The following is a 26,677-nucleotide window of genomic DNA, read 5'->3' as shown; positions in this document are numbered from 1 at the left end:
CAGACCAACCTTGCTTCATGAATGCTGCCTCTGATGCATGAATTGTGGGGTCTCTCAAAGAACACCAGGGGACAGCCCTGACTGCAGCACCTTCAGTCCTCACCAGTGGGAGCTAGTGTCAGGTAATGGGCCAGTGCCTTCTGTTGGGAAGGACCGCTCAACTTCCAGGTCACGACCTTGCAACTATTACCTTCCTCTCCTTTTCTGTCATTTCCTATGCCTTTCCTCCTCTACTTCTTTCTTCAGGTTAAAGATGAGTTGGGTTTCCCTCTCCAGTTCATTATTACAGAGCTTCAAAGCTCACAACTGGAGACTTAGATACACTATGGGTGTTAGGGTTAGAACAGTTTGTTACAAAGCACTCTCAGCAGGTGTTGCAGTAATAGTTTGTAGTAATTGCTGGTTTGTGATCTACAGCATTTTCATGTCCTAATCTTTGTTGCAGGCCTGTGTGATGGTAGAAAGCACTGTTGTTTCCATTGACGAAAGGGGACAGAGCTCAGACATCTGGAAAGGTTGTTCTGTGCCACCTGCTCTTTTTGTTGTTGTTGTAACTTTTAAATTTTAAAAACAAAACAAAAAAGATAGAAATGACACAGAATTTAAAAAAAAATAGTAGGAAATTAGCACTAGTTAATATACCACTCTTTGGGGTCTCCAGCCTCTGATGGCCAGATTTCTTTTGAAAATAAAACAGCTTTATATTTCAGAATGTCTCAAGTTTTTCTTCGGTTGTTTCCAATAAATACATTTTCATATACCTTTTAGGATACTTGATAAATATTAAATAAGCTGTTAATATTTTAGAAAATTGGCTATAAAAGATATTTGGTGGTCTGGAACCATTTGGATGATCCTGCTCAGTAGAAATGTTGGCCTTCTTCTTTAGCTGGACAGTCTGTAGGTAGCTCTGAATGGGAGGAGGGCCATGCAGGCATGCTTGTTTTACAGGTGACAAATCGAGGCTCAGGAATATTAGTTGACATGTCTATATCTGCGTAATTGATAAGCAGCAAAAGTATAATTGACACTTCAGTGGTCTATGTTGATTCCTTGCTTTTAACTACTATATTGTGTCTATGTAAAAGAGAAGAGAAAGCACAAGTAGGTGCAATAAAAATAATTCAGTTTTCACTAAGACTGCCCCCCACCTAAGAAAAATAAACATTCACCTAAACTTTGCTGGACTGGCTGGGAAGCAGGACTTGTAAAATCTTCCCTGCTTCAGGGTGTATTTGCCTTGAGGCAGGGCTGCTCTCATCTCTCTTCTCCCATTACAGTATAGCTAGTGTCACACGCCAGAGACACCGGACAAAATGGACTGAACAGAGTCGTTAACCAGCGGGTAATTTGCTGACAACCCCAGGACAATTTACTAAGCCTGAGCCTTGAGTGATGCTTCCTGATTAGCTGAAGAGCCAGAAAATAGCACGAGAGAAGCTCAGAGCCTCTCTAAGTACTGAGCAGCACGTACAAATCTTTCTGGAGGGTCAAGAGGAGAGGTCTTGAGGGAGCCAGGAAAGGAGGTGCTTACCTCCATCTGCCACCTTGGCCTGTGAAGGTTGGTGAGAGTGCCCTGATGAAGTTGACTTGGACCTGTGACCATGTGCCAGGAGAGATGAGGTAATTTTAAACTTGGGCACAGTACAGTTTTCACAGGTGGTCTCTAAAACTTGGCTAGAGGCATGGGTACGATTTCTGGAGAACTCTGAACTCCAAGCCTGTGCGATGGGGGAAGAGGAATGTTACTCATAGTCTGTCAGGGCTCTAGGAAGGACTTCCTGGTGACAGGGGTTTAAGGCCCACATGATTCTTTTCTGTAATGAGCTGCTTTTCCGAGATTTCTGCAGTACTATACCTCCCTTTCTCCCTCCCGTATTTCCTGAGTGCTTGCTAGTGAAGAGCGCTGCTCTGGGCATCTGGGAAGTTTGGAAGAGAACATGTTGACCTTCTTCCACAGGCACGTACACCAGCGCATTGGAATGTGTACTGATACAAAGGAGCCCCATGTGGGTGTGCAGACAGTGAGCCCTGGCTCAAGCCGTCTGTGATTCTCTGCATCTCGTTTTCCACATTCCTACTTTGCCTCTGCCAATTGTGACCACTGCTGTCCTGGGCTTTCCCATGACTTTGGAGTGTCCTCTGTATCCAGGATCCCTGATTTCTCTCTATCTGCCTTCTCTTCTCTGGAGACCGTTGCTGGTGGGCGGTTGTGTTGCTCATAGCTGTGGCTGGGTACTTGCCTTTTGAGCCCTAGAGAAGAGGTCTGGGCCTGTTACCCTGAGCATCTGTACAAGACAGCAGTTCTAGAAAGAAAAATGTGACTGTTATTTAGGCTTGTTTCCCAATTTGTACCAGAAATAAACACTGCTGAGACAAAATGGATGCACAATAATTGTAGGATCTGTCTGAATAAATAGCAAAGACCTGGAAGAAGTGGGCAGCTGTGAGCAGGTGAGCCATCACCCTGTAATTTGGACCAATTGCAGCAGAATAAAAGCTCCACTCCAGGTAAAGATCACATTTGACAAATAACCAAGAGCTATATTATATCACTGTGCCTGAGTCACAGGGATAGCACGGAGACTTCCATTTAGCAGTGAAGGTGAAGAAAAAAAGTTACAGGAGCCCTAGATCAATGGAATGGAGAAGGAGGAAAACTTCCAAGATGCGAAAAAAAAGAAAGACCCACAACTCTAGTGTTTGTGTGTGGGCGTACACACGTGCACACGTACTCATAAGGCAGCCTAAGTGTCAGCAGATGGGCTGGTCATGTAGACTGCAGTTAGGGCAGCAGATGGACAATTCATTGCATAAATTGGCTACCCAGGGACCACAAATGGCAGCTAGGAAATCCAAAGATGTAGCAGGTGGACCTAATGACAGCATCTCCGTGCAGAGGTAGAAACAGAGTGCTCGCGATCTGAAAGGGTAGTGAACAGCATCTGGCACTGGTGGGGAAAGAGACCAAGGGAAATTCAGTAAGGGAATGAAAGAAATTTCATTGTGTGTGGATGTATTCTTTTTAATTTAATGATAAGACTTTAGTTCATCTTTGTAAGACCTGACTTTAATTATGGTTGCTTCTGAATGCTGTAAGCACAGGTCAGTCATAGCAGATGAAATAATACCTGGATATTTGGTATATATGCAAACTGTATCTAAATAGATTTTCTTAGCCCTGAACTTTGAGCACAAACTGCAAAATAATAACTTTCTTAGAAATTGTTAATTGCAGAATATAGTTCAGTTTTCAAAATAAAGTATAAAATGTAAAATGAAGTCATCAGGTGAAAAACACATGGCATTAAAATAAAACAAAAGTCATTCTCTCAAGCTCTATGTAGTTCTCTGTAATCATTCTTTGATGGTATAAATAGCCTTTTCACTTGGTACAAAATGGATGAAATGGCAAATCTTTAAGTTGCCACCTACTCAACATATTGGTACACATTTAATGTAGATACACGTTCAAGGCAGGAACTCTTTTTTGAAAGTTTTAAAAAATTGTTCACTTATGCAAAAGTCAGATATAGTAGTGGGGAGGGCAAGAATTTTTCTATCATCATGAAGGTGGGCATCCATTGCTCTAAAAGGTAGACTTTAATTTTTAAGGCAGTTTTAAAATTACAGGAAAAAGAAGCAGGAAATACAGAAAGTTCCCGTATTACCAACTCCTTCCCTTAGTACAACATTCATCTCCCTTATTGCTGACATTTTGAATTAGTGGAAATCTGCTATAATTGATAAGCCAATACCCACACATTATTTTTAGCTAAAGTCCATGATTTGCACTCTTGGTTGTTATACAGTCTGTGCCATTTCGTAAATTTAGAATCATATGTACCCACCATTATAGTATCACCTTCATTGCCCTAAGTATCCCCATCTATTCATCCCCCACCCCCACAAACCTCCGGTGGTGTGTGGCTTTTTACTGTTCATAGTTTTACCTTTTTCAAAATGTCATGTAGACATCTGATTCCAGAATGTAGTTGGAATTACATGTTGTGTAGCATTTTTACATTTGCTCTTTTCACTTAATGATCTGCATTCCAGGTTCCTCCAAGTCTTTTTTTGATTTGCTAGCTCATATCTTTTTACCACTGAATCATATTTCACCTTATGAGTGAACCAGGGTTATTTACATGTTCACCTGTTTTAAGTCATTGTGGATGCTTCTAGATTTTGAAAAATGTGACTATACTTGAGATAAATCTTCGTGGGCATGTTTTGGTGTGCACATAGCTTCTCAACTCATTTGTATCAATATCTGGGAATGTGGCACTATGTCATCTGGTAAGACGCTAGTAAGCCGTATAAGACACTGCTACACTGTCTTTTACTCTGTGCCGCTCACCACCAGTAGAAAATGAGAGCTCCTGCCACTCTATATCCTTGCTAGTGTTTGGTGTCAGTAACATTGTGGATTCTGGCCATTCTAGAGGACCTGGCATGATCTTACTGTTTTATGTCGTTGTGTTCCTAATGGTGTAGGACGCGGAACATCTTTTCTCATGCTTCATTATCTCCCCACTGGTAGACCCAAGTGGCTTTGGGAAGGCAGCTGTGAGTCTTCAAAGCAGAATTTTTTTTTTTTTGCAAATATTTGCCTGGAAAGTCAATCTGAATTGTACTTTGCTGAACCCTGGCACTCCCTCCTTTCTTTTCATGTTCACTTGTTTCTGTTGATCTTGACACTGAGATACATGCATGGTTTTGGTCTCTCAATTTTTGTTCCCTTGGCCATCTGTGCTTCTGATGACTGCAGCTGAACCAGCTGTGGTTGTTGACCTACCAGGGCCAGCACCCCGTCTTGTCTGCTCACTGCCATCAGCTTTGTCAGTGACAGCTCATCTCAATGAGACCTACTGTCCAAAAGCATTATCACAGATTCAGGGGTTACTGATAAAACCAGAATCCAGTTGGATGTTTTATCACTATATGGCTAAATCCAAACTCTATTGCTCCCACCCCCAGATTCTTCTTGTCCACCTCCTAATTCTCCCGCTAATGGTCTCATCATTCTCTCAGTACCTCAAACTAGAAATCACAAGATGATCTTCATTTATGCTTTGCCTTCTTCTCATACAGGTCATCCATGCCTGTTCTCAACCCCAAGCCTGGAATGTCCAGTATACACTCTATCGAACCTGGAGTGCCCAGTGTACACTGTTTTGGAGAGCTTGAATTCTTCCACCATCGGGGAAAAAAGCTACCCTGCCCCAGAAACATACTTCTGTGTGCTCAGGTGTTCTGCCAATTCCCATTCACTTTTACAAAATATCCCATACATAGAACAGCCTCTCTGGTCTGTCCATGCTGAAGTCTAGAAAGGTCTTCAAACCTCTGTTATACACTGGAGTGCTTCTCTATGCCCATCTCTCCATGCCACAGCGTCAAGTGGCTCTGGCTTCTGGTGGCTCCAACTCCATAGTTCTGAAGAGAATAGGGAGACTGCTGAGTAGGAGAATGAGAAGGAAGCAGATCTTCTTAATCTGACTTCTAGTCAGATCTTCATTGTGTGATTTTGTTACTCTCTGTGAAGTGAATTATTGGAGTAGCTGAGTCTTCTAGAAATCACATATAATAAATAAAACACATTGCAAAACTAAGGTGCAGTATCTTAAAAGCTTTGCCATGTACTTATTTATGCCCTGGTTTCCTCCTCTTCCCTCAGGTAAATAAGAATTCGATTATGTTTTTTTCTTTTAAGAATGTTTTTTGGCAGGTATGGTGGCAAAAGCCTGAAATCACAGCACCCTGGGATGCTGAGGAAGCAGGATGACAAATTTGAGCCCACCAAGTTTGAGTAATGTAGACCTTGTCTCAAAAATAAAAAGTGAAAAAGGGCTGGAGACATAGCTCAGTGTAGAGGCCTGGGTTCAGGCCTCAGGCCTGTAAAATAATAATAATAAAATAGAACTTTAAAAAATCACAAGCTTCAGGTATGTGTGTCTTAGAACACATATTTTACTTTAATAAGCTAACAGTTTGCTACCATTAAGGAAACAAAACCCTCCAAGTCAATACTGTTGGATAACTTCACAGATTTGACCAAAGAGATGACGACGGTCCTTTGTAGCACAAAGGTGCATCTAGGTCACCTTCTCAAACTGTGCCCATGTGTCATTATGTTGCTGCCAAAATAGTCTCCTGGTTTCCATTACCTTGCAGCTCAAGAGAGCTCCAGCTTTTAGCACGTAACATTTCATCTCATAAAATATAGGGCCGTATCCTCAATTGTCCAAAATATTCTTATCACAGAATGGAATTCAGGTGGAACCACCCTTACCTGAAATGCTTCCGAACACAAATGTTTACAATTTTGGATGTTTCAGACTTTGAAAAGGTTGCATACACATAATGAGATATCTTCGAGATGGCATCTGAATCTAACAGAATTTATTGACTAGTATGTTTCAAATATGTCTTGTACACATAGCCTGAGAGTAATTTTGTGCAGTATTCTAAATAACTGTGTATAAAACAAAGTGTCATGGCATGGAATTTTCACTTGTGGCGTAGTGGTAGTCAAAAAACTTCAGATTTCAGAACACTGGATTTTCAGATTAGGGATACTCAAACTATACTGCAAATGTGTGTTCAAAGTATAAGTTAATTACAAGATATATTTGATTCTGACTGTTTCAGAAGCTCAACATACAATCTTTATTCAGCAGTTTTCCCTTCTACCATGTTTGCAGGTAGTTTTAAGCCATTAGTTGGGGATGGGACTGCCTGGGCCCAACCACTTTGGATGGCCCTACTGAGTGAGCCGGGTGAGCTGTGGAGTGGGGCCTGAGCTGCTGGCCCTGGAGAAGTGGACAGGTGGGCTTGAGCAACATGAAGAAGGGCGAGGGCAGGTAGGTGGCCTTCTGGTGTGTGTGGTTGGGAAGTTAAGATGACTACCTAGTGGGAAACATTTAGTCTCAATGAAAGGGCCAGAGACACAGGCCAAGAACCTAACTTGGGAATAAATTGAGAGGCACTGGAAAATCAGCTGAATTGACGGACAGGCCTGTTTGCTGCATGAATTGCAGTGTGAGCCAATGCAGGCAGTGCTGGAATGGATATGTTGTCCCATAGAGGAATAGGAAGCCTTAATCCCTGTCCCTCAGGATGTGGCACCCCTAGAGCTGGAGCCAGGCTCTGTGTGCATATGTGTGTGGTTTCAGGGATTGAATCCAAGGCCTTTTCACTAAGTTATAAACCCCAGCAACCCTCTTCCACTTCTAAATTTATTTTGAAGCTCAGCCTGAAGTTTTGATGAATCATAAGAGCCCACTATGGTTATTAGGTCACGACCAACTGAGGTTTCTGCCTTTGCCACAGGGAAGTTGAAACATTGAGGGTCATTGTCACTTTTTCATCTGTGGCTTTCTTGATGCCTCCTTTGAATAACCTAATAATAGTTGTGTTTTATCCAAGTGTGTCCTGGATATACAAGAGGCCTACCCATATTCTAGGAATCAGACTAGAGGCTGAAGAGGCCCTGGCCACAAACTAGGTGGTGGGAGGGGGAGGGGCAAAGGCCTGGACTCCTGGAGCAGCCGCAAAAGCTGACCATGGCTCCTGGACACTGTGATGCACAAGGGCTGCCAACCACTGGTGGTCATTCAGGTGTGGTGGGCACATCACCGGCACTCCTGGGCAGCATCGGCTGGCTGGAATAGTGGTCAATACCACTATCCAACCATTACAGCTAAAAGTACCTTTGGAATCTTCTTTTTCTACAGAGCAGGAAAGAGAAACTCAAGAAGGCTGGTGACTCACCACAGTGAGGCAGCAGGCCTGTCTATAACCATCACCACCATCAAGACAATGAACATATCCATCCTCCCAGATCTTTGTGTGGGTCTTTGTGATCTCCTTCCTGCCTTTCTCATCTCCCAAGTCCCATGCGCAGGTAGCTTACGCAGTATGCGTCTTTTATGTCTGGCTTCTTTCATTCAACTTAACTGCTTTGAGAGTCATCTCTGTTCTCTTACATATTGATAGTTCATTCCTTTGAAACTGCTGAAAAGTATTCTGTGGTATGGATTTACCACTCAATTATCTATTGGTGAACGTTTGGGCTGTTTTCAATTTTAGGCCATTACAAAGAATCCTGCCATCCACATTCATGCACAAGTCTTTGGGCACACATCACTTTTGATTCTCTTAGAAAAACACCTAGAAATAGAATGACTGTTGCAATGTAAGATCGGTGTGTGCTAACTTTTTAAAAAATTGCCAATGTGTTTCCTCAGTGGTTATGCCACTTTCACTGCCATCAGCAGTGTGCGTGAGTTCCTTTCTGACTAGCACTTGACCAGCGATTCTCACAGGTATGCAGCAACAGCACATGTAGTAATGGTTTTTACTGGCGTTTCCCTAGTGATGTGTACTGAGTATCAGTATGTGCTTATTTGCCATCTATAATCTTCTTTCATGAAGTGCATATAACTTTTGGATTCTTTTTTTATGCAGTTGGTTATTTTCTTATTTTTCAATGTTGAGTTCTTTATGCATACTATATTTTGGGTGCAAGTCCATTATCAGATATTTATTTGCCAATATTTTCTTCAAGTCTTAGTTTTGTGTTTGTATCTTTTACCAGTGATTTTGACAAGCTGCAGTTAAAATTTCAGTGAAGGCTAATCAACCAGTTTATTCTTTTATGGATTATACTTTTATGTCATATTTAAGAAATTGTATTAATCCACATTCACAAACATTTTCTCCATTTTTGCTAGAATCTTTAAGTTTAAGATGTACATTTAGGTGCATTCACCATTTTAAGCTAGTTTTGTGTATGGCACAAGCATTTGTCACCTGTGCACTAATATACTAAAAGACATGTGTTGTCTTTATCCACAGTGGTAGGAGTTTTTTACCAGTGCTATCATATTCAAATGCAAAGGTCAGCTAAACATTATATATGTGCATCACTCAGAAAAACTGGTAAAATATAGTGCCCAGTTTTCATAATACATTTAATGAAAGAATAATAAGGTCATTAAGGGCAATCAGTGTTTTGTTATATCTTGATTATATTCTTGATTATAGTTTCTTATATTTCTTGATGTGAACATAGAATAAGAAGGATATCCCTTCCTCTTTGATGGAGACCAACAGCGTCCAAGGTCCCCACATAAAACCTTGTCAACAGCAGTGATTGCGTGTTGTTTCCCCCCGACCCCTCCTGGTTACAGTAATTATGTACTTTAGATTTCCTGGAGAGGACACGGTGTTTAATCATGTAATTATGTCTCTGGACGACTATCCCAAACAATGCAGAACACTCTCCCTGCCTTTCATAAAAACAGCAGAAAGAGAAATTTCTTTGGGTTTTTATTGTGCAGACACAGCAGGAAGGCAAGCTTTGGAGAGCAGCTCATGGACAAGGAAGGAGTCACTTTTGGAAAGACAGAATAAGACAATATAAGCACATTTAGATTCTCTCTCTTTTCCCCTGCTTTTCTTTGTAATTGTTTCCTTTGTAACTGGAATATTTTAGCACCATGCCATTGGCCATAGTATGTCCAGTATATAACTTAATTTCTGTGCCATTGCTATCCAAACTGGAGCTTAACCATTAATCTCTGAGGACTCCTGGATCCTGATACTTAACCTTCAACTGTGCTCCTGGACCCGGGCACATGCTTGCTTTCTGACAGGCAGTAGAGATAGGCGGAAACTGGACTCAGCAGGTCAGAGTTTGCATCATGACGTGCCCACCACCTATGAGGCCCGGAACCAGCGATTTAGCAACTCATCTCACAGCATGATTCCCTTGTCTTCCCGACAAAGAGAAGAGTATGGTTTTAGTGTCCTCAGGAGTCTGGTGAGAGAATCGTCTCTATACATGTACAGTGTTCCTCACAGTGTGTCTGAGGCAGAAATTCTTCCATCCTTTTGTATAAAATTAAAAAAAAAATCACTTTCTTTTGTACCAAGAATTGTGTGGTCTTATCTCCCCTGGGGGCCTTCCCACATCCATCCCATCTCCAAGGCTGGGTGTCTCCCCTGGTATATATTTCTCTTCTCATACTTGCTGCATGGCTGTGGTACTTTGTCTCCCTGTGGAGTAGGAGTTTCTCCAGGACCAAGACCTCCATTCATCTTTATAATCCCAGTGCTATTTAAGAAATGCTGATGAGTAAACAACTAAATGAATGTATAGAGATAAACAGACGGTCCTTGTATTGGAGAAATTCATAACCTAATGGAGGAGATAAACAAGTGTATGAATGATTGCAGCACACTGTGCTAACCACAACAAGCAATTCATATATTTGTTTTTAAACAAAATGGAAACACTTTATTCTCCTCTAATAAAATGACTTTTATTGGCACTGAAGACATTTTAGTGAAAGTGCATAGCTGAAAAATGCTTCTAAAATGAGTAGAAGAGATAAGGAGAGACTTTATTCCTTGATTCTGGCCATTGCTCATCTGTAGGTCTTCAATTCCCTGGATGCCTCATGCTCTCCTCCGATCAGTGCTAGACCCTCACCACATACATTCACAGCACTGTCCTGCTCTCTTACCACGTGAATTCTTTGTGCACAATCTGCCTGCTCTCTCCCCAGTATTCAGAGCAGAGCCTGGCATATAATACGATCTCAGGCAATAGCTGGCAGATAATCAGATCATCAGATAGATACGCGAAGAAGTTCTGCATGAAAAAAGATGAAAACAAAACAAAACAAAACAAAACCAGTAACTCTGGCTTTGGTAATGTTTGGGTCACCAGTTCTTTCACCATCCTGGGATTCTGATATAGCCTGTGACCCAGAATACCTTGTGAGCAAGACTACTGCGCCTTAAAAGACCACATTGAGCTATGCAGTAGATCTCCCTGTACCTGATGGACCTAACCTATTGGAAGAAATCATTTCACATTACCCTCCTGGAATTCAGGGATAACTTAACTTCTTGCTGTTAAAACTCAGCCGTACAGTAGTAACCTCCTCCCACCGTATGGAACCTTTATTTTCAGCTTCCTGGGAGAGATGCAGATTGGGGACACAATGGCTGGGGTAGATAAGGCATCCCCACCAGCCCGCATGCAGGTGCTCCCTATTCCCTTGCCCATTCGTTGTCTCCAGGTTTGAATGCCTCTCTAGCGCCTGTACTGGCAGTGGGAAACAGAGTCCTAGCCAACCTAGATGGATTGTTACCGCAGAATGCAATTGGCTGCCACATGTCGTGTTCAGATAATGGGCAGGAGTAGAATTCATCCAAACAATTGTGCTCAAAGAAACAATATCACAGAGTGAGCCATTCTTGGTTTTCTGAATCCTTTAAATGGTTTTATTGTAGGATATTGCTTTGTCGACTTTTCTTCAGTGGGAAATAAAAGCTTAAAGTTCTTAAACAGAACTTAGAGTCACAAGTATAACTTGATATAGACCTAATTATTACAAAAATAGCAACAGCATTACCACGGATTCCTGGGTCACTTTTGTGTGCTGGGAGGACAGCACTCCTTCCTTGTGATTCCTGTTTGCATGAGGCACAGACTTACGTAGACAGCAGTGAAATGTCACCTGCAGAGAGCCTGCGGGGCTCAGTGACAGGGCTAGCATTTGGAGGGGATACTTGGGCATCAGCCTTTCTGCCACAACCTGCTCTCTATGTGATTCGGGGGGAAAATTATCTATTCGGCTTGTAGGTTTCTTACAGCCATCAAAGAAGATGATGTAGATGGATAGAATTGTTCAAACAGTGAAGGAAAAAGATTTAGCTATTATAGAATTAATATATTCTTTTCTGAGCTGAAAGACATTCAAGTTTCACATCAGGGGTCTGGTCTTTGCTTAATGCAATATTATCAGAAAAATTTGTTTTGAAAGGGTTACTTATATGCTAGATTCCATTACAAGAAAAAAATGGCTATTTTTGCTTCAAGGTAATACAAAGAGCTGCCAAATTCTATATAAAGAAAAGCAACATGCTATCCTTTGGTAGGGAGCCACATTTCTATTCATTTTCCATAGGAAGTTTTAGTAGATATATTTTGAAGAAACAGAAAAAATAATCTATAATCTAGTTGCTTTATTCATATAACAAAAATTTTAATTCAGATTTAATTATAAAAAGAAATAAAAAGAATTTTGAAAATAGACAACTGGCAAATTGTTGCCAATCCCACAGAAGAATGTCATGTGAATCCCAAGACAGGAAGGTCACCGGGAGCTGGTATAGGGTTACTGGTGCCGTGTCAGAGCAGCTGTAGTCCAGACATTTGTGAAGATGCTGGAGAAGGGAGCCAAGCATTTTAGAGCTGAGAGTATCTGGATTTTCCGATTTCGTATGCGTTTATGGGAAGCATGGACAGTGTATGTCATTAGGTCGCTCCTAGGAATATATGAAGGAGTGAGGGCTGGCCTCACCCAGGAGCTCTGGGCTTCCTTCACAGGGAGAGGATGGGGAGCCAGCTGGAAGGGTGGCAGTGTGGGAATGTATGCAGCTGGAACTGGCACCATGCACCACTAAGAGCCAGGCATCTTCCCACAGCCTGACTGTGCCACGCAGAGGCATCCAGTTGGCAGGAGTCTCATTCCAACCCTGGAACAGAGCTTTCTTTTATTTCAAATGCCCAGCTGCCTGGTGCATATTTTTGTTCTGGCAGTAAATAACTTCAAGCTCATTTATGAGTTCCCTTTTTAAAATATTCCATGGAAGAATAGAAGTTTTTAGATGAAGAACTCTCCAACTTAATAATAAGGAAACAACTTTTTAGAAGTAGGCAGGAGATTTGAATAGACATATGCCAGCAAGGATCTACAGATGGCATCTAAGAATTTTAAAAAATGCTCAATATTATTAGTCATCAGGAAATGCCAATCCAAAGCATATTGAGATGCCACTCCAGTGTACCAGGATGGCCAGATTGAAGACTACTGTCCCCACCGAGTGAGGGTGCAGAAAGACTGGCACTCATGCGTGTTGCTGGCAGCATGCAAAATGCCACAGATACTTTGGAAACCATTTGAAAGCTTCTTGAAAAATTCATTGTACTTTTATCTTAGTAAAATCCCATTCCTAGGCACTTAGCAAAGAAAAATGAAAATTTATGTTTGTATAAAAACCTATTCAGGAATGTTTATGGTGATTTCCTTTATAATTGTCTCAAACTAGAAGTAACTCAACTTTCTGTCAGCACGTGAACATGCAGACAAATTGTGGTACATCCATTCAGTGGAACACTACTCAGCAATAAAGAGAAATAAACCACTGATACAACAACATAGATGAATCTCAAAATAGTTATACCAGTCATTATACTATAGAGAAATTTGAGTTACTTCTAGTTTGGGACAATTATAAAGGAAGTCACCATAAACATTCCTGTATATGTTTTTATACAAACATAAAGGTCAATTAAAAAACAAACAAACAAAAAAGCACATGCTATGTGACTCAATTCATAAAAGCTTAAAAAATGTGCACTAACTTATAGTGACAGCAGTGGTTGCATGAGCTTGGATACAGGGGACAGCAAAGGGTGACAGAAAAGAACAGCTGAGAAAAACTGGAAAGCATTTTGGGGTGATGGACCATCTTTTGTGAGCTGTGGTGAAGCTGTCTATATATATGTTAAAATCTCTTACTTTGTACCTTTTAAATATGTTCAACTTATTTTACATCAGTTATAGTGGCTTCTATTTCATATGCTTTAATTTTAGTATCAATGTCAAAGTTGTAGAGCCTGAAAATCACTGCTTGGCAACCTCTAATGACGTAGTTTCTAAGGCAGTGTTCATCGTGCTAAAACCATGAAGGTGAATGCTGGGGAGATGGATGAGATGGTTGCAACAGTCTTCAGCATCACTACATAGCACCCCCATCATGTCTGATGTGGCATAATGTAGTTAATACATGAAAGCCTAGGGAGGGTCCCTCCACCTGTGTGTGGAGCAGATGCGTCTTACACATCTCCTGGTTTGATGCAGGACAGAACACACAGCACTACCTATGAAGCTTTTTTTTTTTCCTTTTGTTTTTTGAGACAGGATCTCACTACATAGTTCAAAATGGTCTCACTATGTACCCCAGACTGGCCTTGAATTCATGGTAATCCTCCTGCCTCAGCTTCCCAAGTGCTGGGATTACTAGCCTGGTGAAGAATTCTTGCTAAAATATTTCAACCTAAATAAAGTAAGAACATTTGAGCCAACAATCAGTTTGTAGGAAATAATGACAGAGAAACCACTGGAAAGTAAGCAAATACATCTAGGATTAAGGGACAAGTGACCTGGATTCTTAAGTATGTGAATGCATTTGTAAATCAGCGTTCTCATTTGCACGATGTTTAAGGGGTATAACAACCAGCAGGGTGTGTGGAACATGGGTTGGCAATGATTAGGCACAAAACCACTCTAAAAAGACTTTGAGGAGCAGTAATTAGGGAAATTAACTGTGGACTGGGAATTAGATACACTTAGGAGTAACTATTAATCAGGTAATGGTATCACAGTTATATATTGAAATATTCTCATTTTAAATTTATATAATATTAGTGCTTATTTTTAATTATATATGAAAATATAGAAAGGCAAAATAATATGACAGATTTGCCTTAATGTACTATAAAATAAGGGAAAGAAAAAAGAAATAAGGGATCAATAAAGTAGATAGTTTTAAAAAAATTTTTTTGACTTTTTGAGACGGAATTTCTCTGTGCAGTTCAGGCTGGCCTTGAGCTCACTTTGTAGTCTAGGATGGTCTGGAACTCTCAGTGACACTCCTGCCTCAGCCTCCCAAGTGCTGGGATTACAGGCATTAGCCACCACACCCAGCTAAAGTAGGTATTTTAAAACAGCAATGGCTGCTTCTGCAGAATGGGTACACAAGGGGATATTATTTTGCTGTTTTGCTTTTATGGATATTAAAAACTTTTCATAGCAAAAATCCTTTATAACCATCTCTCTAGGGATTAAACAGACTATGAAATATAAGCGTGTGACATATGCTTTTAAGCATAGTTTACTGAGTATTTTACATGGAAGAAATACCTGCCCATAAGTTAAAAAGTAGATTTTGTTATAATCTGCATTTTTCATAAGAATCTTTTTGGTTTATGTCTTGTGCTCTGGGTAACTAGTTTGGAGGGAATGATACAGTGTTATAACTATTGTTATTCTCTCATTTATAAAATTTGTTTTATTCTTAAACTAAAAATTAAAAAACAGATAAAATCATAAAAATTGTATTTCCTTCCCTTAAAAAAGTAGATTTCTCTTTACTGAAAATTGAGATTTATCAGGCAGTCTATTTCCATTACAAATACATTGTTCCTTTTATAAAAGAGTTTGCCAGGAATCCCATTAAATGATTTACTGGTTTTCCATGAGGGCTGTCTCACTAAATCCCTTACCCTCTTCAGTCTCTTTTACCTTCCAACCAAAGGTGTTGGATCTGTTTTTAGATCTTTTTGAAAGCTGATCTCTTTTTGAAAGCTGATCTCCTCTACTGGGATTATTTTCTTCATTCTATATTTTGCAAAACTTACTGTTTGTCAGTGTATTATTTTCCCAGAGAAACTGAACCAATCAGATGAAATACACATACATGTATAGACATCCACATGTAAATATGTGTGCACACACACAAGTAAACATGTATACATGTATGCAGTGGCAGAGAGACAGAAATTATAAGGAACTGGCTGGCAGGAGACCCAAAGAACTGCAGGTATACTTCTGTCCAAGTGCCTGCAGGTTCGAGTCCTGCAAGATCTGATATTTTAATTGCAGTTCAAAGACAGGAAGGGAAAAACCCAATGTCCCAGCTTAGCCAGGTAGAAGGAGTTCCTCTTACTCAATCTTTTTGCTCCATTCAGGGCTTCAACCAAATATTAGACAATGCTCACTCACCATCTGCTCTACCGAATCAAATGTTAATCTTACTAGAATAACGTTTGGCCAAATATCTGTGTACCCCATGGCCCAGTCAAATTGACATAAATTGACATCACTCTTGTTCATGCTTCCAGACCAGCTTCTAGTAGACATCTCACACTAAAGCCTCCAGATTCCTGTGCTACACAGGGACACATGTCTATTCCTGCTTCTGCGCTATACATTTCTAAATGAGGAGCTCTTATCTGATTTAATCTTTCAATCACTGGGACCTGGCATAGAGCAGGTATCAATAAATATTTGTTGAGTGGATAGAAGAATGATTATATCTGCAGAAAAATAAGGAGAAACTCTACAAGTAGAAAATGTCATGTTTACATGTTCTAAATTTAAATGGGACTTTGGTTAGAGGATGGGTTTTAGGACTGAGAGGAGTCATCATGAAGGAGGAAGCTGTATTAAACAAGAACCTCAGTAAAAGCAAAATAAAGTTTATTCTTAAAGACAGTTCAATACTGGTTTGAGATTATAGGCTTGTTTAAGCTATCACTCAACAGACCAGCATGAATTATATTTTAGTCTAAGTTATAGTGAAATAATTATCTTAGCAAACTTTATAAGCAAATAGTTTAAAATGAGGTAGCATTTAAAATGAAAACAGCATTCCTTTTACGTATTCTACTCTACCTTAAAGCTGCTCTCCACGGGTCCATTTTAACTACTACCACTTCTGGTGACCTTCATATCTTCAAAGATTGCACTTGTACTGATATTTCTTAGTTTACTCATATTAGACATTTCCTATTTCCACTCCTAACAGTTGTACAACTTGGAACAAGTCATTTGATTTTGCTCTTTCACTGTCTTTTGTAAAATGGGGAAAATGATATTATCTGACCTCACAAAACTCTTACAAGAATGACATGAGATTCTATATGTAAAGTACTTGGTATGTAGTAATAGCTATATAAATTTGATAGTATTGACAATGATAATATAAGTTATAATCATCAATTATAGACACAGGTTTCTTATGGCATCTCTCCACCTCCTACTATCTCCTCTCCTCTCATTCTTCTTAGGTAACTATATCACGTCTTCAATAAATCAGTAAAATAATGTTTATATTTTGATGGCTATTCAAATGTATTCTCAGTTGCAGTAGATAGATGTGCAGGCTTACATGGCTCCATTTTTTTGTTTTTTAAATTATTATTATTATTATTTTACTTTATGATAGTGGGAAAGTAGAAACCACACATTCAGCAGAAACCATGGTCTGGTTTTGAGTAGCAAGATGGTACTCTCCAGAGATGCTGGGTAAGGGCAGTAGTGAGCCCAGCTACCTGTCAGCCTTGTGATCATGAGGGGATCCTGATTCTCTATAGTGTGTCCTGTTGCAGAGATGTGATATTCAGTAGGTTAAGCGGGTTAAATGCATTTCAGTTTGATATTTTTGGTGTACAATTGTTGTATTGGGGTGTAACATGATCATTAAGTTAGTAATGCCTGTACTGTGTATGTTAGTGTGTGTTTGTACAAATGAACTGTTTTGTAAGCAGAATCTCATAATATGAATTGGAGGCTCACAGTGTGGTCTGGGGCCAACAGTTGTATTAGAGTTTTACAGTATGCTCCGGAGCCAACGACTGAGTTTGGCAGCTTCTTATCTGTAAACAAAGTAGCAGGCACCCTACTAGGTCCACCTGAGCCTGGAGAGAGGAAGCTGTTTTACAGCAGGCATTGGAAATAAGTCTACAAGGGTCTAAAGGACCTTGCCCTTCCTCTTCTTATGTTCCTCTAGCGCCCTCTCCTGGTAAGTTTTAGCATCAAGCCATGGCAAAGGAGAATTTTACTGGGCCCACCTCCATTATCACAGAGCAGAAAGAGAAGGGTGGATTTGGAGCCCAGGGGCAAGAAATTACAGACACTTCTGTTAAATCCCAAGGCCTTCTAATAGTGTGTGATAGGTAAATTCCAAATACTAACTCAAAGATTTGAGATGTGTGGAGGAAGAGGGGAAGCATATTAGTTGTTTTCAGCTATGTGAATGCTTTCCATATAAGGGAGAAATCCATTATGAATATGTTACTCAGGAGGAAAAAGACTGCAAAATGTGACAGAGGCAAATTTTGGTCTACCCTGAGGAATTTTCATGCTAACCTCCAAAGTGTCTCCATTATCTGACAGTCAGAAGGAAGCAGAAGCTACAGAGATTCTTTGTCAGGTTGTGGGAGTTTACCCAAAGTTTAAACAAGATGATCCCACAGGTCCATTTAGATCTGGAGAAGCTGTGAACTTTGTGTTACCTAAAGTGAGACATGGCTGTTTTTTATCTACATTGTCCATCCAATCCACCCACCCATGCATCCATGCATCCATCTGTTCATCCTCTTTTGAGTTGCTTTAAGATTCAAAGATGTTGTTTTACTCAGCTAAAATCATACATTTGGATCTGTATTTATTGTGATCTTTTTTTTTTTTTTTTTTTTTTTTTTTTTTGTCTTTTTCCTTTTTATCGGTACCAGGGATCGAACTCACGACTGCCTGCTTACAAGGCAGGCGCTTATGCCGCTGAGCTAAACCTCCAGCCTGGATCTGTATTTATTAATTGACTTCTAAGGGCTATAAAATTGACAATAGAATTAATCAAAGGCTATGTACAAATGCATTATTTTTACTCAGTTTAAGTCTTTTTTGAGACTGTGTCCCACTGTGTATCCCAGGCTGGCCTCAAATTTGCAATCCTCTTGCATCATCTTCCTGAATTCTGGCATGTGTCATTATGCCCAACCAGTTTAAATTTTGGGAAAAAAAAATCTATTTGCTGTCTTTTATGCTCCAGATGTCCTTTTTCTAAAAATTTCTCATAATGTGACAAAAGAACAGGAACAGTAAAATTAAAGAGAAGGAATAACACCACAAACAAACAAACAAAGCTTTACAATGAGAAGACACACAGCGTACAGTAAGCTAAGTGACCCCATGGTAATTCTACACCATCAAATCTGAAATCTCAGCAATCACACTGCAGAGCTGAGACGCACATATGGGTCTTTTCTACCCCACTAGGACTTACTTCCTTAGGTTGAGTTTTGTCTGAGAGGGTTAATGATATGCTTTTATTTAAAACAGGTATGTTTTCTTTTCTGACACGTGAATTTTCAAGACTTGGAGTTCTAGACAGAAGGGAGATAGTGAAAAGCATTTCCACTGCAGGGCCACGTCATTACTCAGTGAAGTAAGGAAGGAACGAACAGTATGAACAGTGAAGAGTATGGGGTGGAGTGAAGCATCTCAACTCCAGAGTCTGGGTCAGCACTAAGCAGTGGTGATCCCCAATGTGTTCAAACTCACGTGAGGCTGCAAGGATGTGTGGGGAGTGGAACTGGTCTGTTCTCATTTATGGGCTGCATGACCAAAGCTGGAAACACTGGTTCAGTTTGTTCACCAGAGAACAAGGTGAATCGCCTGACATCACACAGCCAACACTGCCCAGGCAGAGTTGCACATCTGGAACTGGAAATTAGGTGCCTTTGCTTTCTCACCTGCTCTGTCTATCTTTGCTGTGCTGTAGGTTGAATCCCAGAGCCTCACACATGCTAGACAAGCACTGTACCTCTGAGCTACACTCCCGGCACCAGCTTTCATGGTTCACAACCTGGATCTTATTTTTTAGACTTACTTTGTTGGCTTTGTCACATACATAATCATGAAGATAACTGCTCATGAAAATCAAAATCCCACTGCTGAAAACCTGTCTCGTGGGACACTGGATTTGAGGCCCTTTTGCTGCCCAGGCAGTGACTAAGGTTTGCCTGCTGCTATCTGGACAGGCTGTCCCTAGTGTCTGGGCACACTGTGCCACTGGTCTGGGCAGGAGACACACAGCATGTGTAAGATGACAGCCCTGCTGCCTGAGAGACAGCCCTCTTGCTAGTGGGTAACCCGGAGTTGTGACTCCATGACTATGCATCCTGGAGCAGCTGCAGGCAGCCAAGGGCGGGGCGCTCAGACGCAGTGCGTGCCACCCCATCCCACCACAGAGTTGGGTAATCATATATAATCCACCCAACAGTGGGCCGGCTTGTAATTGTTATAGGCCCTTTCAGTTTCTTGCAGTTTCCTTTGTCTCAGCAGTTTTGGTTGCATCCTGAAAACTGTCAGGCTTCCTTGTTTCTGTAAGGACCTGACAATTCCGGCCTCACAATGCAGCTTAAATTGGACCAGCTGCTGCCTCAATGGAGCAAGCTGCCCATCTCCAAGGCATTAAGCCCAAAATTATTTCGAAAATTGAAGCCTTTGACTTGCTCTGGATTAATGTGATTAAGCAGGGCTTGCTTTAATTTTTAGCCATCTCTTCCTTTATTAATAATATCTCATCAATTAAAGCAGCAGCTTCTGTTGTCTACGAGACAACAAAAAGTTGGGCTGATTGCGGTTTGTCTGCAGGAAAAGCCTTGCATGTTTCAGTAGCAACTGGTACAGGCTTCAGTTGGGGCAGATTTAGATCTGCTTGTTGTTTTAATTTTTTATAGAAATCTAATAAGCAAACGAGACTTCTCTCCTTCTCCCCCTTGGTCTGCACCCTCCCAAGGTTTATGTTTGATTTACATCACCCTTTAAGTAATAAAGGATCTTTTTTTCCTGTGAATTGTATCAGCTGGTGAAATCTGGAAGAAATATCCTTCAGGGTTAAGAAAGGCAGAATTAAAAGGGATTTGATTTTTTTTTCCTGTGTAATTGAAAGTGTATCACCATTATGATGATTATAAATAATCTGTTAGCTTTTCTAAATAAGAAAGTATTACCTTATTACTTGAAACCTCAATTTTTATAATAACAATGACAGATTATAGTAGAAGAAATTAGGACAATGTTTTTTTTTAAGTCTATAATAATGTTTTAAGCTAAATGATATTGTTCTTATAGAATCTATTCTGGCAAATTTAAGAGAGTAATAATTCCTAGTTTCATATTTTTTTCTCCTTAGCATAACTTAACTAATGAAAGTATATGTTCAAGTATTTTTTCTGGGCTTAAGTTTGACCTTCTTTCTATACTACCAAAGCCAAAAACACAAGTCTGGTAATTAGCAATACTGATTTTTTTTGTTTTGGTTTGGTTTGTTTTGGTTTTTTTGGTACTGGGACTTGAACTAAGGACTTCATGTTTGCCTGGCTGGTGCTGTGCCACTGAGCTATAGCTCTAGCCTTTACTCCTTTTCTTAGCAGAGAGCTAGGAGAAAGAGATTTAGGGAAAATCACTCTACCTCTTTGGGCCTAAATTATCTTGTCTCTAAATTAAGAACCTGAGGGGGAAACTTTCTGCAATTCCTTCTAGTCTGCTGTTACATGGCTCAAACTTGTGGTTTCTTCTCAGATCAGGAAAGGATAACTTGCTGACTCTGGTTCCAATGTTGTCTTCTTGTCATTATAAAGCATACAGTGTAAGTGGTTAGATTTACTGATATTTGGGTCAAATCTGGTAATTTCTGGAAATCAGGGAGCCTTAACTCAGCACCATTGCATATATTCTTTCTAAAAACAACTGGCTATCTTATTTGTAGCTTTTTGGCTACTTATCAGCATTTTTTTTGCATTAGTAACTCTTTATTAGACAGATATGGTAGCACATACCTTTAATCCCAGCTACTCCAGAGGCTGAAGCAGGAGGATGACTAGTTCAAGGCCAGGCCGAGCAACTTAGTGAGACCCTGACTCAAAGTAAAAAGTTGGAACCATCCCCAGCATTGCAAACAGACAAAGGGGAGAAAAAAAACTCAAAATACACATAAAAATTCTATGTAATAAGAATGCTATATGATACATTTGCAAATTAGCTTAATGTAGCCATTCCAGGTTGGGGAGGCCCGGGCACGAAGTGAAGCCAGGACAGAGCAGAGGTAGGAGAGCTGGCAGGATCTGCTGCGGTCTAAGCCGCTCCTGCCCTTCCCGCCCTGTGATCACACAGTCCTTGCTGAAGGATGGCACTGAACTTGTCCTCATTCGCGTGCACCATTATCCATGGTTTAAGGAGCTTCCAGAGTTCCCAATGGCTTGTTCCTGCTGCTTTCGAAAACTAGCATCTGACGGCTGTGGCTTCGGCTTGGTCTTTGAAATACTGGAGCTACAAGCTTTCCTCATACCATTTTGGCAAGGGTCAGATAGGGCAGTGAGAGTGACACCCTGAATCTGCTTGGTGACCAGAAGAGATTTTGGCCTCATGGTGGAATGAAATTTTTCTCTTTGAGGGTTATTTGTAAAGAGGTGTTGAGGCCATGGGGACCCTTCTATCATGTTCTCATTTCCTGCCGTAATCCTTTCCAGACTCTATTTGAGTGACCATTTTGAGTAATCTGTGGGTGCCTCCATCTCTTGATTAGTGAAAGCAGCAATAATACTTCCAACCACGATAGATGAGCTGATGACAAAAGCATGTCCTGCGTGTCTTCAGTGTAGACACTGAGATAACTCTGTTAAGTGACCAGGTGTGACAGCCACTTCTCCAAACACTTGCCATGGGTAAAAATAAAGGGGCGTATGAACATCCATTTTAGAAACACACATGCATCCAGACAAAACCATGTGGTGCATGGCTGTAGTCCTAGCACTCTGGATGGCTGAGGCAGGAGGATTGTAAATTCAAGTCCAATCTGGGCAGTGTATCAATTTTTTGTTGTTGTTGTTGTAAAAATAAATAAATAAACATATAAATAAATAAGTGGACTGGGGATATAGCTCAGTGCAAGAGGCCCTGGGTTCAATCATCAGGATTTGCAAACAAACAAAAATGCAAACCAAACCAAAGCAAGACAAAACACATTCTCAGAGGTTTCAGAAATCAGTAATAAGGAAGTTAATTTCCACTGAGAACTCAGAGAGGTACCTTTCCTTCTGGGTGCCCTTTTCAGTCCTACAGTTGTAGACCTAGTGTCAAGCGTTCTTCTCCCAGCTTCCTCCCTGCTTCCTCCCTCCTCCAGGTGTCTAGGGTGGTTTACATCTCACTCTCTCGCCATACCAAATGCTTTCTTTTTCCTCTTTGCAAGGCATCTCAACATAGCAAGGTTGAAATGCATCCAGTTGACATTTTCATTAAAAAAATGACAGACTGTTAGTAATTTCATATAGAATACTCTTGAATTCTTTCTCCTTAAATTATGATGCAGGCTCTGATTCTCATAATTGGGGAATGTTAAGTAATTCATATCCCAGAGTGTGAATCTGTGATTCATGTCATGGAGTCTCTGCAAAGGACTAGGACTTGTGCTCAGCACCTCATCTCTTTCCACAATGACATGGTAGTGTTGGCTTGCTGAGCGCATTAATATGACTTGACCATCAGGTTCCTAGCTGCAGGAGCTGGAGTTTTATACATGGCATCATTTCAGTGGATAAAATACTAAGTTTGGAATCAGACCTGGTTTCATTTCCAGCATGCCATGTACAGTTGTGTGACCTTGGCACAGCCACTAAATGTTTTGCTATTTGATTTGTTTCTTTTTTACTTTAACAAAAAGCCTGCTTCATACCCTGATAGGGAGATTTAATGAGATCTAATATGTAAATTATTTAAAATACTTTTGGCTACAAGTAACAACCAAAATTGGTTTAAGAATAGGAAAGTGTTTTTTGGTGCATTAAAAGTCAAGAAGTTGCAGGGAGGTTAATTCAGAAGCTTTTTAAAAAAATCAAGATTTTTGTTTTTCTCTCTCTACTCTGCCTTAGCATTGACAGCGTCTTTCACTGGCCCTAGATGACTGCACAATTTTATGCACTGAATTCCCAACATCAATATTCATTGTCAATAAGAGAGTTAATGTTCCATTTCTGTGTCTTTTTATAAAGTGGAGATCTCGCTCTAAGTCCCCCAAAAGGCATCCCTTCCTATTTGTGGGCGTTGTTTCACATGTCCATGTCTAACCCAATCTCTGAAATGGTCAATAAGAATGAAAACAATCAAGACATTCAATGCTGCCTGTCTGCAGTTACCAGCTACCTAAACGGAATGGGCATAGGGAAGTGTTGGGTTTGGCCAAGAGTCAGCTAAACCGTGTGACATTGCTTGGTGGGCCCTCTAGTATGGTCATGTAAGCACATGTGTGGATGACCTGTGTGAGAGGGGGTTATCCTTGTCTATGTAAAGCCTCAGATTTGTTCCTTTCCTGTAGTTTCATTTCCTACATACATAAGCCAAGGATCATGTTTCTTAACTGTTTCACTCAAGATATTGACTAAAATCAATCTCCATCAAAAATAAAAAATTTAAAATGTAATAAGATTTTGAGCCTCAAAGGCATAAATTTGGGTAAAAACTACACTTGCTTAGACTTTTCAAGAGGAGTAAGTAGCAATATAGATCTTCAGGCAGTCCATCTGGTTACCACCTCAAAGTCAAGATAAAGGAAATCCAGAAAACTGCACTAAAATAAGTTCCAGGCTCACCAAAAACGTGTTACCATAAGATGGTCTAATTTATCTTATTCATTTTAGTGGGCTTGCTGATAGGGACATACCAATTTTTAAAAAACTTTTCTAACCATACTTTCACTTTTTGAAGAAGAAAAAACCATGAAAATTATAACTGTCAAGCCTATAGATCAAGTGAATGACTTACCTTCTTTGTCAGTCTTTTCCACCACCAAAGAGTAAATTTTGCACATTGTTAAAATACACAGGTGGACCTAAATATTCTTTCCCCATCTGTTGAGTGAATTCTATATACTTGTCATTGCAGGTGCTGTGAGGTGACAAAGGTCTGCAAGACACCACTCAAGGGTGATTCAAATAACTTACCATTTAATAGAGCAAAGACAACAGCTCTGATTTAAGGTAGAAAGTGCTGAGGACCTCAAGGCATATAGGTAGAAGGTGTGACAATCCAGAGGAGTTGGAGGCAGGAAGGGTCCCCCAGGAGCTGGGCAGGTGGGAGCGGGGGAGGGGTGAAGCATCAGGCAGGTGTGGGGACAGTGCTAGGAGAAGGTTACCTTGAGGGAATGGATGAGAAGGACTGGCAGGAAGGGAAAAGGGCTTAATTGTGGAGTGTGCAGCATATGAGTACTCCCCACTGTCTAGTTACTTCTTTGTTGCTGGGATAAAATAACTGACATCCACAACTTAAGAAAGAAGAGGTTTATTTTGCCTTACATTTTAGTTCATAGTTAGCTTGAAGACAGGATAGCATGGCACAGGAGTATGCTGGAGGACAGTAGCTCAAGGCACGGTAGAGAGAAAGCAGAGAAAATAAGGGAAGGAGGTGAGGGAGACAGATCCATCTAGGCCATGCCCATAGTGACCTGCCTCCTCACCAGCCAGCATCACTTTTAGCTATAAAACTGCCAGTGGACTAGTGAATCCCCTGATGATATAGCAATCCATGATCCAGTCTTTTCCCTAAGCTCCACCTGTGAGCTCATGAGGCTTTGGGGTGACATCTAGATATAAGTCATGATACCTACATACACTAAAGTATGTTTGAAAATAGACAAGATCACAGAGGGTGAGATAATTATTATTGATAGCTCTGGATACTGGGAACCCAAGATCAAGTGTTATCCAGGTTAGTTTGTTCAGAAGCATCTCCGGGCTTGTACAGACAGCCTTCATCTTTACGCTATGTCTCCGTCCACTTTCCCCATGTGTGTTTGTGTCCTAATCTTTTCTGTTACAGAGGAACCACCTGTGTTGGGTTAGAGCACATCCTAATGACCTTGTTTTAATTTATTTACCTCTTGAAGGGCCCTATCTCCAAATACAGTCCCATTCTGAAGTCCTGGGGGTGAGGGCTCCAACAGTAGGACTTTTGGGGGAGTTGTGGGGGGAAAATTCATCCTGTAACAGCAGCTTGTAAGTTTGTCCACTATCTCTCCTCTCTGGACTCAGTTCAGGAGTTCAGAGTGACAGTGGAAGTGGGAAGACCTCAGAGGGGAGAAACAGCCATACACCACCTCTGCTTCAGAAGCCCTGGCATGAAGTAGGAGCTATGAAGACAGGAAGGAGAGAGGGTTGAGATGCTCTCCCAAGGACCTCCCCAGCCGTGAACCTGATTTCAGTCAACCCAGTCATTCTGGGCAGGCACTGCCCATGGCTTACTGGTTCATTTTCAGCTTTGCTGAGGAAGGCAATCATATTTTACTTCTTGGCAGAGACCTTTTGAGAGTTAGTCAGTGCATAACCTCCAAGCCATGATTTAGGATTTATTTACAAGGTTTTTGAAGGGTAAATTTTAATAGAACAGGGAAAATAAAGGTAAATTTTAATACAGAAGGAAAAATGATACCCTCTATTAAAAATAATCTTCCTTTCTTTCTTTCTTTCTTTCTTTCTTTCTTTCTTTCTTTCTTTCTTTCTTTCTTTCTTTCTTTCGAGACAAGATCTCACTGTGTAGTTTAGACTAGTCTTGAACTCACTATCTAGCCCAGGCTCAGTGATCCTCCTGCTTCAGCTTCCTGAGTACTGCGGTTACAGGTATACATTGACACATTTGGCTCTAAAAATGACCATTTTCAGTTCCAGATTTGTATGGGGTGACTTAAGAAAACTTGCAGATTAATAATTAACCTGCATGTTTGTATGTATAAAGTTTGATGCCTAGGTAAGACATTTGGAACAACTTGTTCTAAAATGAAAGATAAGAGTTAATATCCATAGGGTTTTTTTTTTTTTTTTTTTTTTTTTTTTTTTAAGAGCAGATATAAGGGGCTGGGGATTTAGCTCAGCGGCATAAGTGCCTGCCTTGCAAGCAGGCAGTCGTGAGTTTGATCCCTGGTACTGATAAAAAAAGAAAAAAAGCAGATATAAGATGTAGGCTAGGGCTGGGGATTT

General features: G+C 40.5%; 1 protein-coding gene across 10 annotated transcripts in view; it reads left to right on the top strand.

Annotated features, from left to right (window-relative positions):
- Positions 1-26,677, top strand: part of Msra (methionine sulfoxide reductase A) — a 333,241-nt gene that overhangs the window by 185,038 nt on the left and 121,526 nt on the right. The window lies entirely within an intron of this gene.

Source organism: Cavia porcellus, unplaced genomic scaffold (genome assembly GCF_034190915.1).
Source record: "Cavia porcellus strain 051 isolate PalLab524CR breed Dunkin Hartley unplaced genomic scaffold, mCavPor4.1 scaffold_24, whole genome shotgun sequence".
Lineage (NCBI taxonomy): Eukaryota > Metazoa > Chordata > Mammalia > Rodentia > Caviidae > Cavia > Cavia porcellus.
This window is presented reverse-complemented; position numbering and strand designations above follow the sequence as displayed.